This window comes from Ascaphus truei, chromosome 21 (genome assembly GCF_040206685.1).
Source record: "Ascaphus truei isolate aAscTru1 chromosome 21, aAscTru1.hap1, whole genome shotgun sequence".
NCBI lineage: Eukaryota > Metazoa > Chordata > Amphibia > Anura > Ascaphidae > Ascaphus > Ascaphus truei.
The window spans coordinates 30,537,832-30,551,598 of NC_134503.1; the positions used below are offsets into that span (position 1 = coordinate 30,537,832).

General features: G+C 48.2%; 1 protein-coding gene across 5 annotated transcripts in view; it reads right to left on the bottom strand.

Moving 5' to 3' along the window:
- The window catches only part of BRINP1 (BMP/retinoic acid inducible neural specific 1), a 118,368-nt gene that overhangs the window by 35,544 nt on the left and 69,057 nt on the right, over positions 1-13,767 (bottom strand). For 2 of the 5 annotated variants that reach the window (XM_075579445.1, XM_075579446.1), the window contains exon 2: positions 2,757-2,884. The exons of 2 other annotated variants lie outside the window; for them this stretch is intronic. The gene's annotated coding sequence lies outside the window, so the exon portion shown is untranslated. Of the gene's footprint in view, positions 1-2,604; positions 2,692-2,756; positions 2,885-13,767 lie in introns of those variants that run through there. One more of the 5 variants, XM_075579449.1, reaches the window with a different exon arrangement.

Below are 13,767 nucleotides of genomic sequence, written 5' to 3' on the forward strand. Positions count from 1 at the left end.
AGATGAAACTTCTGCAAGTCGTTTTAAAAGAAAGATGCCTATTGTTCGGGCTATAGCTAGGCCCCTCATTATCTTCTGTATCTGTTTGTACGTGTCTGTCCTCATTTGGTATTTCATTCTGTTAATGTAATATACACAGCTCTGTACCACACTTCGGTATATGTTTGCGCCCTCATTATCTTCTGTATCTGTTTGTACGTGTCTGTCCTCATTTGGTATTTCATTCTGTTAATGTAATATACACAGCTCTGTACCACACTTCGGTATATGTTTGCGCTTTACAAATAAACACTAATAATAATATCCCATGCCTCTCCTATAGAAAAGACATACAGAGATATGCTGAACAGGTAATAAAAAGTAAGGGGAGTATTGATCTTCGGAAGAGATCTGATTAATCATGAGAAAACATAGCCAGAATATTTATCCAAGGAAATATCTTATTGATTGGGGAAAACATAGACAGCATATTGATACAACAACCAATTTGATTAGTCAGGAGAGATTTCTTTCCTCCTGTAAGGACATTTTATTTACCTTGACAAGCATAATTGGCACTCAAGGTATTGCCTGCCTCAACTCAATTTATTCCCTGCCAGCTTCTATATCAATATAAATATAGCACACACACTGCATCTAGTTTACAATGTAACAAAAAATACAACTTCCTAAATAAGCATTATTGACCTTTCCTATTACATTATAAATAAACTCAAACAATTCTCCACTGATTTCCAAGTTTCTTGCTGAATTGTTCAGTTTACATTATCTAGATGGTGCAGTCCTTACTAGGAGGTAATGTAACGTCCTAACTTCTCCTGAATCTGTTTTAACGCCTCCTATTATTCATATAACCGCTCCCTATAACTCCTCCTATTACTCATATAACCTCTCCCTATAACTCCTCCTATTACTCATATAACAGCTCCCTATAACTCCTCCTATTACTCATATAACAGCTCCCTATAACTCCTCCTATTACCCATATAACCGCTCCCTATAACTCCTCCTATTACCCCATATAACCGCTCCCTATAACTCCTCCTATTACTCATATAACCGCTCCCTATAAGTCCTCCTATTACTCATATAACCGCTCCCTATAACTCCTCTTGTTACCCCATATAACCGCTCCCTATAACTCCTCCTATTACTCATATAACCGCTCCCTATAACTCCTCCTATTACTCATATAACCGCTCCCTATAACTCCTCTTATTACCCCATGTAACAATTCTATAACTCCCCCTATTACCCCATATAACCACTCCCTATATCTCCTCCTATTACTCATATAACCGCTCCCTATATCTCCTCTTATTACCCCATATAACCATTCCCTATAACTCCTCCTATTACCCCATATAACTGTTCCCTATATCTCCTCCTATTACCCCATATAACCGGTCCCTATAACTCCTCCTATTACCCCATATAACCGCTCCCTATAACTTCTCCTATTACCCCATATAACTTCTCCCTATAACTCCTCCTATTACCTCATATAACCGCTCCCTATAACTCCTCCTATTACTCATATAACCACTCCCTATAACGCCTCCCATTGCCCCATATAACCGCTCTCTATAACTCCTCCCATTGCCCCATATAACCACTCCCTATAACTCCTCCTATTATTCATATAACTGCTCCCTATAACTCCTCCTATTACCCCATATACCGCTCCCTATAACTTATCATATTACTCCATATAACTGCTCCCTATAACTCCTCCTTTTTATTGTTAAAGTATTTTTAAATAAATAAACACAGAGGAGAGAGGGGGCTTTAAATTTAACACACAATGACCCCATAAAAATGTCACTGCCATTAGTACACTTTTCCCCTAGGAGGCACCGACACCTTAACCCTGTCACTGCCATTAGTAAATTTTGACCCTAGTAGGGTCTGACCCCTTAACCATGTCACTGCCATTAGTACACTTTGCCCTTTGGAGGGTCTGACCCCTTAACCCTGTCACTGCCATTAGTACATTTTGACCCTAGGAGGGTCTGACCCCTTAACCATGTCACTGCCATTAGTACACTTTGCCCTTAGGAGGGTCTGACCCCTTAACCCTGTCACTGCCATTAGTACATTTTGACCCTAGGAGGGTCTGACCCCTTAACCATGTCACTGCCATTAGTTCACTTTGCCCTTAGGAGGGACTGACCCCTTAACTGTGTCACTGCCATTAGTTCACTTTCCCCTAGGAGGGACTGACCCCTTAACCATGTCACTGCCATTAGTACACTTTGCCCCTAGGAGGGACAAACCCCTAAACATGTCAGTGCCATTAGTACACTTTGCCCCTAGGGGGGACTGACCCCTTAACCATGTCACTGCCATTAGTACACTTTGCCCCTAGGAGGGACTGACCCCTTAACCATGTCACTGCCATTAGTACACTTTGCCCCTAGGAGGGACTGACCCCTTAACCATGTCACTGCCATTAGTACACTTTGCCCCTAGTAGGGACAAACCCCTAAACATGTCAGTGCCCTAATAATTTACCAAGTACACCATTTGTTTACCATGTAGGGGTAGATCGGGATTACCATCCTAACAGAAAGGCCACCCCAGTCCAAACAAGATTGACCCTACCTCTACTTCCACCTCAGGCCCCCCAGGGCGTGGGGGCATCGTTTGATCACACCAAGGCGTGCCGGAGATCCGGGGGCGACATCAGTTCATTTTCAAGAATAAAAGGAAAGTTTGGGTTCCGTAATATCCCACAAGCTGCTATGGGCTCTTACTTCTAAAAAGTCTCCCTGCGCCAAATCGGGAGCAAAAAACAGCACCGGAATTAATCCAGCCCCGGTGCTTTCTTCCGATTTCTTCTTCATGGATAAACCCGGTGTTGTTTCTGTAACCAGCTGTACAGCTGGGAGATTGGGATAAATAAAGAGACTCCAATTTATTAAGACAAATGTGTACTTCTTCAATAATAACATATTCCCAGAGTAAGACTAGATTTTTATTCACAAGCCCAGAGTACCGATACTCTTTTATTCACAAGCCCAGAGCACCGATACTCTTTTATTCACAAGCCCAGAGCACCGATACTCTTTTATTCACAAGCCCAGAGTACCGATACTCTTTTATTCACCAGCCCAGAGTACCAATACTCTTTTATTCACCAGCCCAGAGTACCGATACTCTTTTATTCACAAGCCCAGAGTACCGATACTCTTTTATTCACAAGCCCAGAGTACCGATCCTCTTTTATTCACAAGCCCAGAGTACCAATACTCTTTTATTCACAAGCCCAGAGTACCAATACTCTTTTATTCACAAGCCCAGAGCACCGATACTCTTTTATTTGCAAACCCAGCAGTATCGATCCTCTTTTATTTGTAAGCCCAGAGTACCAATACTCTTTTATTTGCAAGCCCAGAGTACCAATACTCTTTTATTTGCAAGCCCAGAGTACCAATACTCTTTTATTTGCTATTCCAGAGTACCAATACTCTTTTATTTGCAAGCCCAGAGTACCAATACTCTTTTATTTGCAAGCCCAGAGTACCAATACTCTTTTATTTGCAAGCCCAGAGTACCAATACTCTTTTATTTGCAAGCCCAGAGTACCAATACTCTTTTATTTGCAAGCCCAGAGTACCAATACTCTTTTATTTGCAAGCCCAGGCTACTGATCCTCTTTTATTTGTAAACCCAGGAGTACCACAATTTTTTTATTGGCAAACAGAGAGTATGACTTTTTTAGTATTTACAGTACAAACCCTTGAGCATGTTACACTTTTATTTCCGATCAAATCTTGTATCACGCACACTCAATTCTCCTCCTCACTTTTAAAGCTTTACATTCTTCTGCCCCTCCTTACATCTCAGCCCTAATTTCTCGCTATGCACCATCCAGACTCTTGTGCTCTGCTCAAGGATGTCTTCTCTCTACCCCCTTTGTATCTAAAGCCCTCTCCCGCCTTAAACCTTTCTCACTAATTGCCCCACACCTCTGGAATACCCTTCCCCTCAATATCCGACTAGCCCCCTCGCTATCCACCTTAAAGACCCACCTTAAAACACACCTCCTTAATGAAGCATATGAGTAGCTCCGTGGCTGATACTTTACACCTCACACATAAACCTTGGCCCCTTGCAGACGCACTAACCAGAACACCTTCCTACCTACCAATTAGATTGTCAGCTCTTTGGAGCATGGACTCTGTGATGGTGAGGGGGTACCCAGGCCATTAATAAAGGTATTTGGCCCGGCTGGGTGACCCTGAGCCATATTGGGGAATTGTGAGTGTCAGCTCTTCAACCCAATCATGGCATGTAACTGCTGTTGTAATAAAGGTGTATGTGTATTTTTACTGTTCCAGAAGAGCCAACCAGCGGAGATGCGCAGGGCGTGAGTTTCAGGGGTGCCAACCAGCGGAGATGCGCAGGGCGTGAGTTTCAGGGGTGCCAACCAGCGGAGATGCGCAGGGTGTGAGTTTCAGGGGTGCCAACCAGCGGAGATGCGCAGGGCGTGAGTTTCAGGGGTGCCAACCAGCGGAGATGCGCAGGGTGTGAGTTTCAGGGGTGATTTTACGGTAAAATGTTTTCAGGGTGTGTTTGGGTAGAAGGGGGCCAGTGTTGTGGGTTACCCCGAAACATGTACTCAGGACTCCCCCCAGATTCCTGAGGACATGAGGAACACAGACCACCAGATAAAATCCTCCCTAGAAAGCAGTTTGCAGATCACTGCCAAATCTCCCTGCTTCAGCACAGACCAGAATAGTAAGACCGGGCAGGGGAATGAATCACATTCACAGTACCCTGGTATATGCCCACAAACCCCAGGACCCAGGTTGGGGTTCATTGTGTCTCCCACCAGGTATGAGGTGGTGATGATAATATCCTGGTTTAAATGTATGTGCTATTGTGCCCAGGTTTCCCTGTAAACCGCGCAAAGGAAAAATGGTTTTAAAAAGCGGCAGCTCACAGCATGGAGCAGAGCGTTTAGCTAACTTCAGCTAGGAAGGTCCCCGAGCGGTGAGTTTTCTGTGAGTGCTGCTGGGGTAAAATCATTAAAAAGGTTATGTGGCAATTTTTATAAAGTTATATAAAAAACTGATGAATGAAAGTCCCCCTATTTTAATTGTGTCCATATTATAGGCGTGAGGGGGTTTTCATTCAGGCAGCCGGAACAGAGGAAACACTTAAAGTACCATCCTTTAGAAGTGTATGGCAGGACATTCCTGTGCGTGAGTCATGCATAGGTAACTAAGACTTCTAAAGCACCCCCCTTGTTCCATGCCAGGATGTCTGGAAAAAGCCAGTAGTAGAAAAGAGATAGCCAAGGAAGGTGTTAAGTGGGGAGGGGTAAATGCAAACATCTCCATCTTAGCAAATGTCCAGATGGCCCGCCAAAAGCAGACAAAATGTCACCAGGTAAAGGGGGCTTGGTGTGGTGTGCTAAGCGGCAAAGGTGCGAGGTTCGCACATTCTCGTAGTCTACTAGGAAGCCCTCTGCCAGGCTTTGGAGAGTACTGGCAACCTGGGGATAGGTGGGCATATTTGGTTCCCATGCAGAGGTTGGCTGCAGAGTTTAAAGATAGGAATGTTAACCCTATAAGACCCTGTGCAGCCCATCAGGAGGGAGATTCACCTAAGATTTATCATGCAGTGAAAGATCCATCCTGTAACCAGACTTAACATCGTAGTTAGTAAGTGTATTTTTTCATTGTAATTGTAAATCAAGCTGTGTATGTTCATTCTGTAAATAAATCACAATTTATTTTATCTCTTGTTTTGCTCAATCAAAGGATCCGGGTATTTTGGTGTTAAAAGCGCTGGTCTCCCGTGACAGACTCCTTTTCCTAAATGTTACTTTATCTCTGAAGCACTTCTTCCCATTATGTGTTATTTGTATTACTTGTTATTTATATGATTGTCACGTGTATTACTGCTGTGAAGCGCTACAGTATGTACATTAATGGCGCTATATAAATAAAGACATGCATACATATTCACAAGGACTGATACTTTTGTTTCATGCACACGTTTTGTTGCTGTTGCAGAGATAGAAAGGATTTATTTTAGAAAGATTGCCTCCCTTTTTGTTTTCATAAATAAATATTGTATAAATCCTTAATCCTTTTGTCCCTTTTTTATCCACCATAACTTATTTCATGTGTGGTTGAAACCAATCCCAGCTTCACATTGCAAGCCAGTATAACCAGCCTCACACTGATGAGACCCAAAAGTTTGAAACCTCTGTCTGTGAGTAGGGTTACTGGTTCTACACTTCTTTAACCCAGGCTGTGCTGAAAAGTTGTGTAATGCGGCAGGCATAAGCTTATAGGCTCCAAGTTACAATGGATAATTGTGTGTGTGTGTGTGTATATATATATGTATGTATGTATGTATGTATGTATGTATGTATATATATATATATATATATATATATATATATATATATATATATATAAATATATATTTTTGAAAACATTGTATGTCCCTGTGTCTAGGGGCAATCACATTGGACCTTTGGCCCGTCACTCCGCCTCAGGCCAATGAGATGGCTCCCTTGGCCCGCCCGCCCCTGCACACCTCTCATTGGCCGTGTGGTCTAACAGTGACACACACACACACACGCACGCACGCCGGCGCCACCTCCCGCCCAGGTAAGTAACTAAACCGCCGCCTCACACCCCTGCGCCTACAGCCTCCCCTCCCAGCTCACACCCCTGCGCCTACAGCCTCCCGTCCCAGCGCACACCCCTGCGCCTACAGCCTCCCGTCCCAGCGCACACCCCTGCCGCCTCAAACCCCTGTGCCTCCCGCTGCCTCAAACCCCTGCGCCTCCCCTCCCAGCGCACACCTCTGCCGCCGGGACCTCCAACCCCTGCACCTCCCCTCCCAGCGCAAAACCCGTGCCTCCCGCTGCCTCCAACCCCTGCGCCTCTGCCCACCCTCCCTTCCGGCATTGCCTCCAAGCTCACATCCCGGCCGCTAGAGTCAGCAGGGGAGCGAGCGCCCGGGACAAAGCGGGGGAGCGGACAGCCAGCCGGGGGAGCGGCCACAACAATTTCAGATATGCTGCCTCCCGCCTCAGATCCGCGTGGGAGCGGGCGGACGAGTGAGGGAGCGGCCGACGCATACACATGCCCCCGTCTGCAGACGTCCCCAACAGACGGAAGATTTCGGGGGGGGTGGGGGCAGGGGGGACGACCGGCAAACAGTGGGGGAAGGGGGAGCAAGTGGCCACCTGATACATTAATTGTCACATACCCCCCCTTCTCCTCCCCCCCTTGACCTCCCCTCACCCCCCTTGACCTCCCCTCACACTTGACCTCCCCTCACCCCCCCTTGACCTCCCCTCACCCCCCCTGACTTCCCCTCACCCCCCTTGACCTCCCCTCACCCCCCCCCTTCACTTCCCCTTACCCCCCACTTTCACCTCTCCTCACCCCCCCTTCACCTCCCCTCACCCCCCTTCACCTCTCCTCACCCCCCCTTCACCCCCCCTAACCCCTCCCCCCCTCCCCTCACCCCTCCTGACCTCCCCTCACCCCCCCTGACCTCCCCTCACCCCCCTTGACCTCCCCTCACCGCCCCCCTTCACTTCCCCTTACCCCCCACTTTCACCTCTCCTCACCCCCCCCTTCACCTCTCCTCACCCCCCCTTCACCCCCCTAACCCCTCCCCCCCCTCCCCTCACCCCTCCTGACCTCCCCTCACCCCCCCTGACCTCCCCTCACCCCCCCTTGACCTCCCCTCACCCCCCCTTGACCTCCCCTCACCCCCCCTTGACCTCCCCTTCACCTCCCCTCACCCCCCTTACCCCCCTTCACCCCTCCCCCCTTCCCTCCCCCCCTTCACCTTCCCTCCCCCCTTTCACCTTCCCTCCCTTCCTTCACCTTCCCTCCCCTCCTTCACCTTCCCTCCCCTCCTTCACATTCCCTCCCTTGACCTCCCCTCACCCCCCCTCACCACCCCTTCACCTCCCCTCACCCCCCTTCATCCCCTCACCCCTTCCCTCCCCCCTCCCCTTCACCTCCCCTTCACCTTCCCTCCCCCCCTTCACCTTCCCTCCCCTCCTTCACCTTCCCTCCCCTCCCTTCACCTTCCCTCCCCTTCACATTCCATCCCCTCTCCCCCCTTCACCTTCCCTCCCCTCCCCTTCACCTTCCCCCCATCCCCCCCTCCCCTTCACCTTCCCCCCCTCCTCTTCACCTTCCCTGCCCCCACATCCCTCCCCTCCCCCACTTCCCTCCCCCCTTCCCTCCCCTCCCCCCTTCACCTTCCCTCCCCCCTTCACCTTCCCTCCCCTTCACCTTCCCTCTCCTTCACCTTCCCTCCCCTTCACTTCCCCTCCCTCCCCCCTCCCCTTCACCTTCACCTCCCCTCCCCCCACATCCCTCCTCCCCTCCCCCTTCCCTCCCGTCCCCTCCCTTCACCTTCCCTCCCCTTCACCTTCCCTCCCCTTCACCTCCCCTTCACCTCCCCTTCACCTCCCCTCCCCTTCACCTCCCCTTCACCTCCCCTCCCCTTCACCTTCCCTCCCCTCCCCCCCTTCATCTTCCCTCCCCTCCCCCCTTCAACTTCCCTCCCCTCCCCCGACACCTTCCCTCCCCTTTACCTCCCCTCCTTCACCTTCCCTCCCCTCCCCCCTTCACCTTCCCTCTCCTCCCCCCTTCATCTTCCCTCCCCCCTTCACCTTACCTCCCCTCCCCCCGACACCTTCCCTCCCCCCCTTCACCTTCCCTCCCCCCCTTCACCTTCCCTCCCCCCTTCACCTTCCCTCCCCTCCCCCCTTCACCTTCCCTCCCCCTTCCCTCCCCTCCCCCCTTCACCTTCCCTCCCCCTTCCCTCCCCTCCCCCCTTCACCTTCCCTCCCCCTTCCCTCCCCTCCCCCCCTTCACCTCCCCTCCCCTTCACCTCCCCTTCACCTTCCCTCCCCCCTTCAGCTTCCCTCCCCTCCCACTTCACCTTCCCTCCCCTCCCCCACTTCACCTTCCCTCCCCCCCTTCACCTTCCCTCCCCTCCCCCTTCACCTTTCCTCCTCCCCTCCCCCCTTCACCTTCCCTCCTCCCCTCCCCCCCTTCACCTTCCCTCCTCCCCTCCCCCCCTTCACCTTCCCTCCTCCCCTCCCCCCCTTCACCTTCCCTCCTCCCCTCCTCCCCTTCACCTTCCCTCCCCCTTCCCTCCACTCCCCCCCTTCACCTCCCCTTAACCTTCCCTCCCCTCCCCGCCTTCACCTACCCTCCCCTCCCCTCCCACTTCACCTTCCCTCCCCTCCCCCCCTTCACCTTCCCTCCCCCCTTCACCTTCCCTCCCATTCCCTCCCCCCTTCACCTACACTCCTCCCCTCCCCCCTTCACCTTCACTCCTCCCCTCCCCCCCTTCACCTTCCCTCCTCCCCTCCCCCCCTTCACCTTCCCTCCTCCCCTCCCCCCCTTCACCTTCCCTCCCCCCCTTCACCTTCCCTCCCCCCCTTCACCTTCCCTCCCCCCTTCACCTTCCTTCCCCCCCTTCACCTTCCCTCCCCCCCTTCACCTTCCCTCCCCCCTTCACCTTCCCTCCCCCCCCTTCACCACCACCCCCCTTCACCTCCCCTCAGCCCTCCTTCATCTCCCCTCCCCCCCTGCCCCGCCTTTCGGCCGCCCTCCCGCCTCTGCCTTTCGGCCACCCGCCTGCCCTTCTGCCTTTCACCCGCCCACCGCTCACACCCCTGCGCCACACAGCCGCCGCACGCACTCAACAGACACCCGCCACAATCTACACACACCTGCCGCCTCCCGCCCCTACGCACCAACATCACTGACCAGCTGTCGCCCGCACTCGCCACACACCCGCCGCCTCACACCCTAGCGGGACCCCCACCGACAGCCAGCACTCACTACCCACGCGCCACCCGTACTGAACACCCAGCCGCCGCCTCACACCCTAGCAGGACACACGCCTCACATTTTTACATCACATGTCACCAAAATATACATTGTACTTTGGTGTGTTTACAATAAACCATTTTTATACAACATCGTATTACATTTTCTTCCATCTTTCTTCTCAACATTATTATCCAACCTTTCCAACAAATACTCACCTATTGTTCCACGATTTATAAATAATACTACCTATTACGTATTTACATCCCGGGCAACACCGGGTATATCAGTTAATATATATATATATATATATATATATATATATATATATATATATATATATATATATATATATATACAGTGTTTGACAAACCTATACATTTGCTCGCCCCGGGCGAGTGGATTTAACATCGTGGCGAGGTCCTATTGGCCCAAGCAGCACACGTTTGGTACTAGGTGGCGAGTAGATTTTTTGGTGATTTGTCGACCACTGTATATGTATATGTATATATATATATATATATATATATATATATATATATATATATATATATATATATATATATATACACATGTAGAGGTATCAGTACCGTGTTAGCCGAGCTTCAATAATCAAAAAATAAATAGATGATACCGTTCTGTGGCTAACGAAATGCTTTTATTTGTGCGAGCTTTCATTACTGACACAAGTGAACTCTCTTCCCATGAGCGCTATAGGACATGTCTGTACATACTGTGCTATATGTATGCACACACAGCTGTCTCTCACACATACTTATACTCCTTGTTTTTCCATCCCTATACACCAATAGGGACCACATAGTATCCACACACACTTTTAGTTGTGCTACTAACTCTCACATTTCCACACCCACCCACACCATTTATATCCACTCCCACTCCACACACACTTTTTGTAAAGCACTGTATATACTGTGGGCTCTCCATTCATGTTAATTCACACTGATACACATATACACTCTTTCATCACTTGCTTTCAGGAACCTTTTGACACCTCCAGCCATAAAACACATCCACACCGGGGGAAGGACCAGCACAGATAACATTCCAATAGACACTGTTTATAGTATAGCTTTTGCTTGCTTCATTCATTGTAACATCGCCAGAAGAAGAGATCAGTTATTTTTTGATTATATATATATATATATCTTATCTACATTTAGAAACTTCTCCACGGCAGGCTCACCTTTTTCTATACACAGGTCTCCCTAAACATCTTCCACATATTCAACATGTCAAAATGTATATAAACTGGAATATCGTCTGTTACAATCAGTGACATGTTACTAGAGTATCACCGACATTCACATTATTTCTGCTTTTATTTTACAGAGAAAACAGCAATGTATCATGGAAGACCCCTCAACAGGTGCATATATATGTGTGTGTGTGTGTGTGTGTGTGTGTGTATATACACACCGAGGAAGGTAGATGATAGACACGAATAATAGAGATGGATGGATAAAAATAGATAGGTAGACAGATATATAGAAAGATAGATACACCGTTAGATAGATACAGTAGATGATAGATAGATATGGATAAGATAGATAGATATGGATAGGATAGATGGACAGACAGACAGAGCTTAACCACACAATAATTATCTCCTGTTGTGTGTTAGTAAGGGAGAGGCAACATTTAGCAATGGAAAAAAGTCCCACATCTTGTTTTAAAACACAGGATTTTGTAATATGATGAAAGTAAATGTCCGGGTTTTCTAGTTATACACAGATTAATATATATATATGATACTAGATCAGCTCCCTCAAGTGATGAAGAAATTGCTCACAATCCCCCCTATATGCCAAGCTGTGGGAAGGCATTAACAAACGCTAACTCCCTTTTAAGCAAATACAGGGCCGCCAAGAGGGGGGGGACAAAAGGTAGACGTGTCCCGGGCGCAGCAGAGGACCCGGCGGCGCAACTTGGACCCGACCTGTGGCCAGGCGCAGCTGCCGGTCCTGTCCCCGCCGGGAACCGTCCCTTTCTCAGATGCAGGCCTCTATCACTGTCCCACGCCAATGGGACTCTGTGATGTCAGCGTGCCGGAAGTAGGCTTGGCCTAGCATCCAGCGCGCAACGGCATGGACCAGCTCGGCGTTGGACCGAGGGATATAGAGGTCTGCAGTGAGTGAGAGCCGGGACCGGCAGCCGTGCCTGGCCCCAGGTTGGGCCCAACTTGCAACTTGCCAGGCGGACGGGCCCCCCACAGACCGTCCACAAGGTAAGTCTGTTTTTTTTAAAATATGTATTGGGGACTTGTTTATATGTATTGGTGGGTGGTGATCTATTTAATATGTATTGGGGGGGGTCTTTCATATATGTATTGGAAGTGGGGGTCTTTTTTTATATGTATTGGGGGAGTGGGGGGATTTAAAAAATGTATTGGGGGAGTGAGGGATTTTTAAAATGTATTGAGGAGTGGGGGGCTTTTTAATATGTATTGGGGGAGTGGGGGGCTTTTTGATATGTATTGGGGGAGTGGGGGGCTTTTTGATATGTATTGGGGGTGTGGAGGGCTTTTTGATATGTATTGGGGGAGTGGAGGGCTTTTGATATGTATTGGGGGAGTGGAGGGCTTTTTGATATGTATTGGGGAGAGCGGGGATGTATGTATTTTGTGGGGGTGACTGAGTGAGAGAGGAAAAGAGGGAGTAAGAAGAGTGAGACACAGGGGAGAGAAATACATGCTGGGGTGAGATGGGATGAGAGAGGAAGAGGGAGTGAAACAGAGGAGAGAAATACATGGGAAGAGGGGGAAATATAGGGAACTCGTGAAGTGTGAAATTGTGGGGCTGGGAGGGGGTTACATAGTTACATTGTTACATAGTAGATGAGGTTGAAAAAAGACGTACGTCCATCAAGTTCAACCTATGCTAAATTTAGACAACAGATACTTTATCCTATATCTATACTTACTTATTGATTCAGAGGAAGGCAAACAAAAAAACCCATTAAGAGGAAAAATTAATTCCTTCCTGACTCCAAGAATTGGTAATCGGATTAATCCCTGGATCAACATCCTTCCCATGTATACTTATTTGGTATATCCCTTTATACCTTTCCCATCTAAAAAGATGTCCAACCTTTTTTTGAACAAATCTATTGTATCTACCATCACAGTCTCCATGGGTAATGAATTCCACATTTTAACTGCCCTTACTGTAAAGAACCATTTCCTTTGTTGCTGGTGAAATTTCCTTTCCTCCAACCTTACGGTGTGGCCCCGAGTCCTTAATACTGCCCGTGGGATGAACAGTTCTTTTGAAAGCTCATTGTCCCCGAATATATTTGTATATACTGTAGTTATCATATCCCCTCTTAGACGCCTCTTTTCTAATGTAAATAAATCTAATTTAGCTAGCCTCTCCTTATAAGTTAGATTGCCCATCCCCTTTATTAATTTGTTGGCTCTTCTCTGCACTCTCTCTAGTTCAATTATGTCTTTTCTTAGGATTGGTGCCCAAAATTGTACTCCATATTCAAGGTGTGGTCTTACTAGTGCTTTGTAAAGGGGCATAATTATGTTTACTTCCCTTCCATCCATTGCCCGTTTGATGCAAGATAAGATCTTGTTTGCCTTTGCAGCTACTGCATGACATTGGGCACTATTGCTAAGCCTGCAGTCTACAAGCACTCCTAAATCCTTCTCCATCAAGGATTCCCCCAATATATCTCCATTTAATTTGTAAGTCACCTTTTTATTCGTGCATCCCAAATGCATTACCTTACATTTATCTGTACTAAACCTCATTTGCCATTTACCTGCCCACGTTTCCAGTCTCTCCAAGTCCTTCTGAAGAGAAATTACATCCTGCTCTGATTCTATTACCTTACACAATTTAGTGTCATCAGCAAAGATGGAGACTTTGCTCTCGATTCCAACCTCAAGGTCATTAATAAA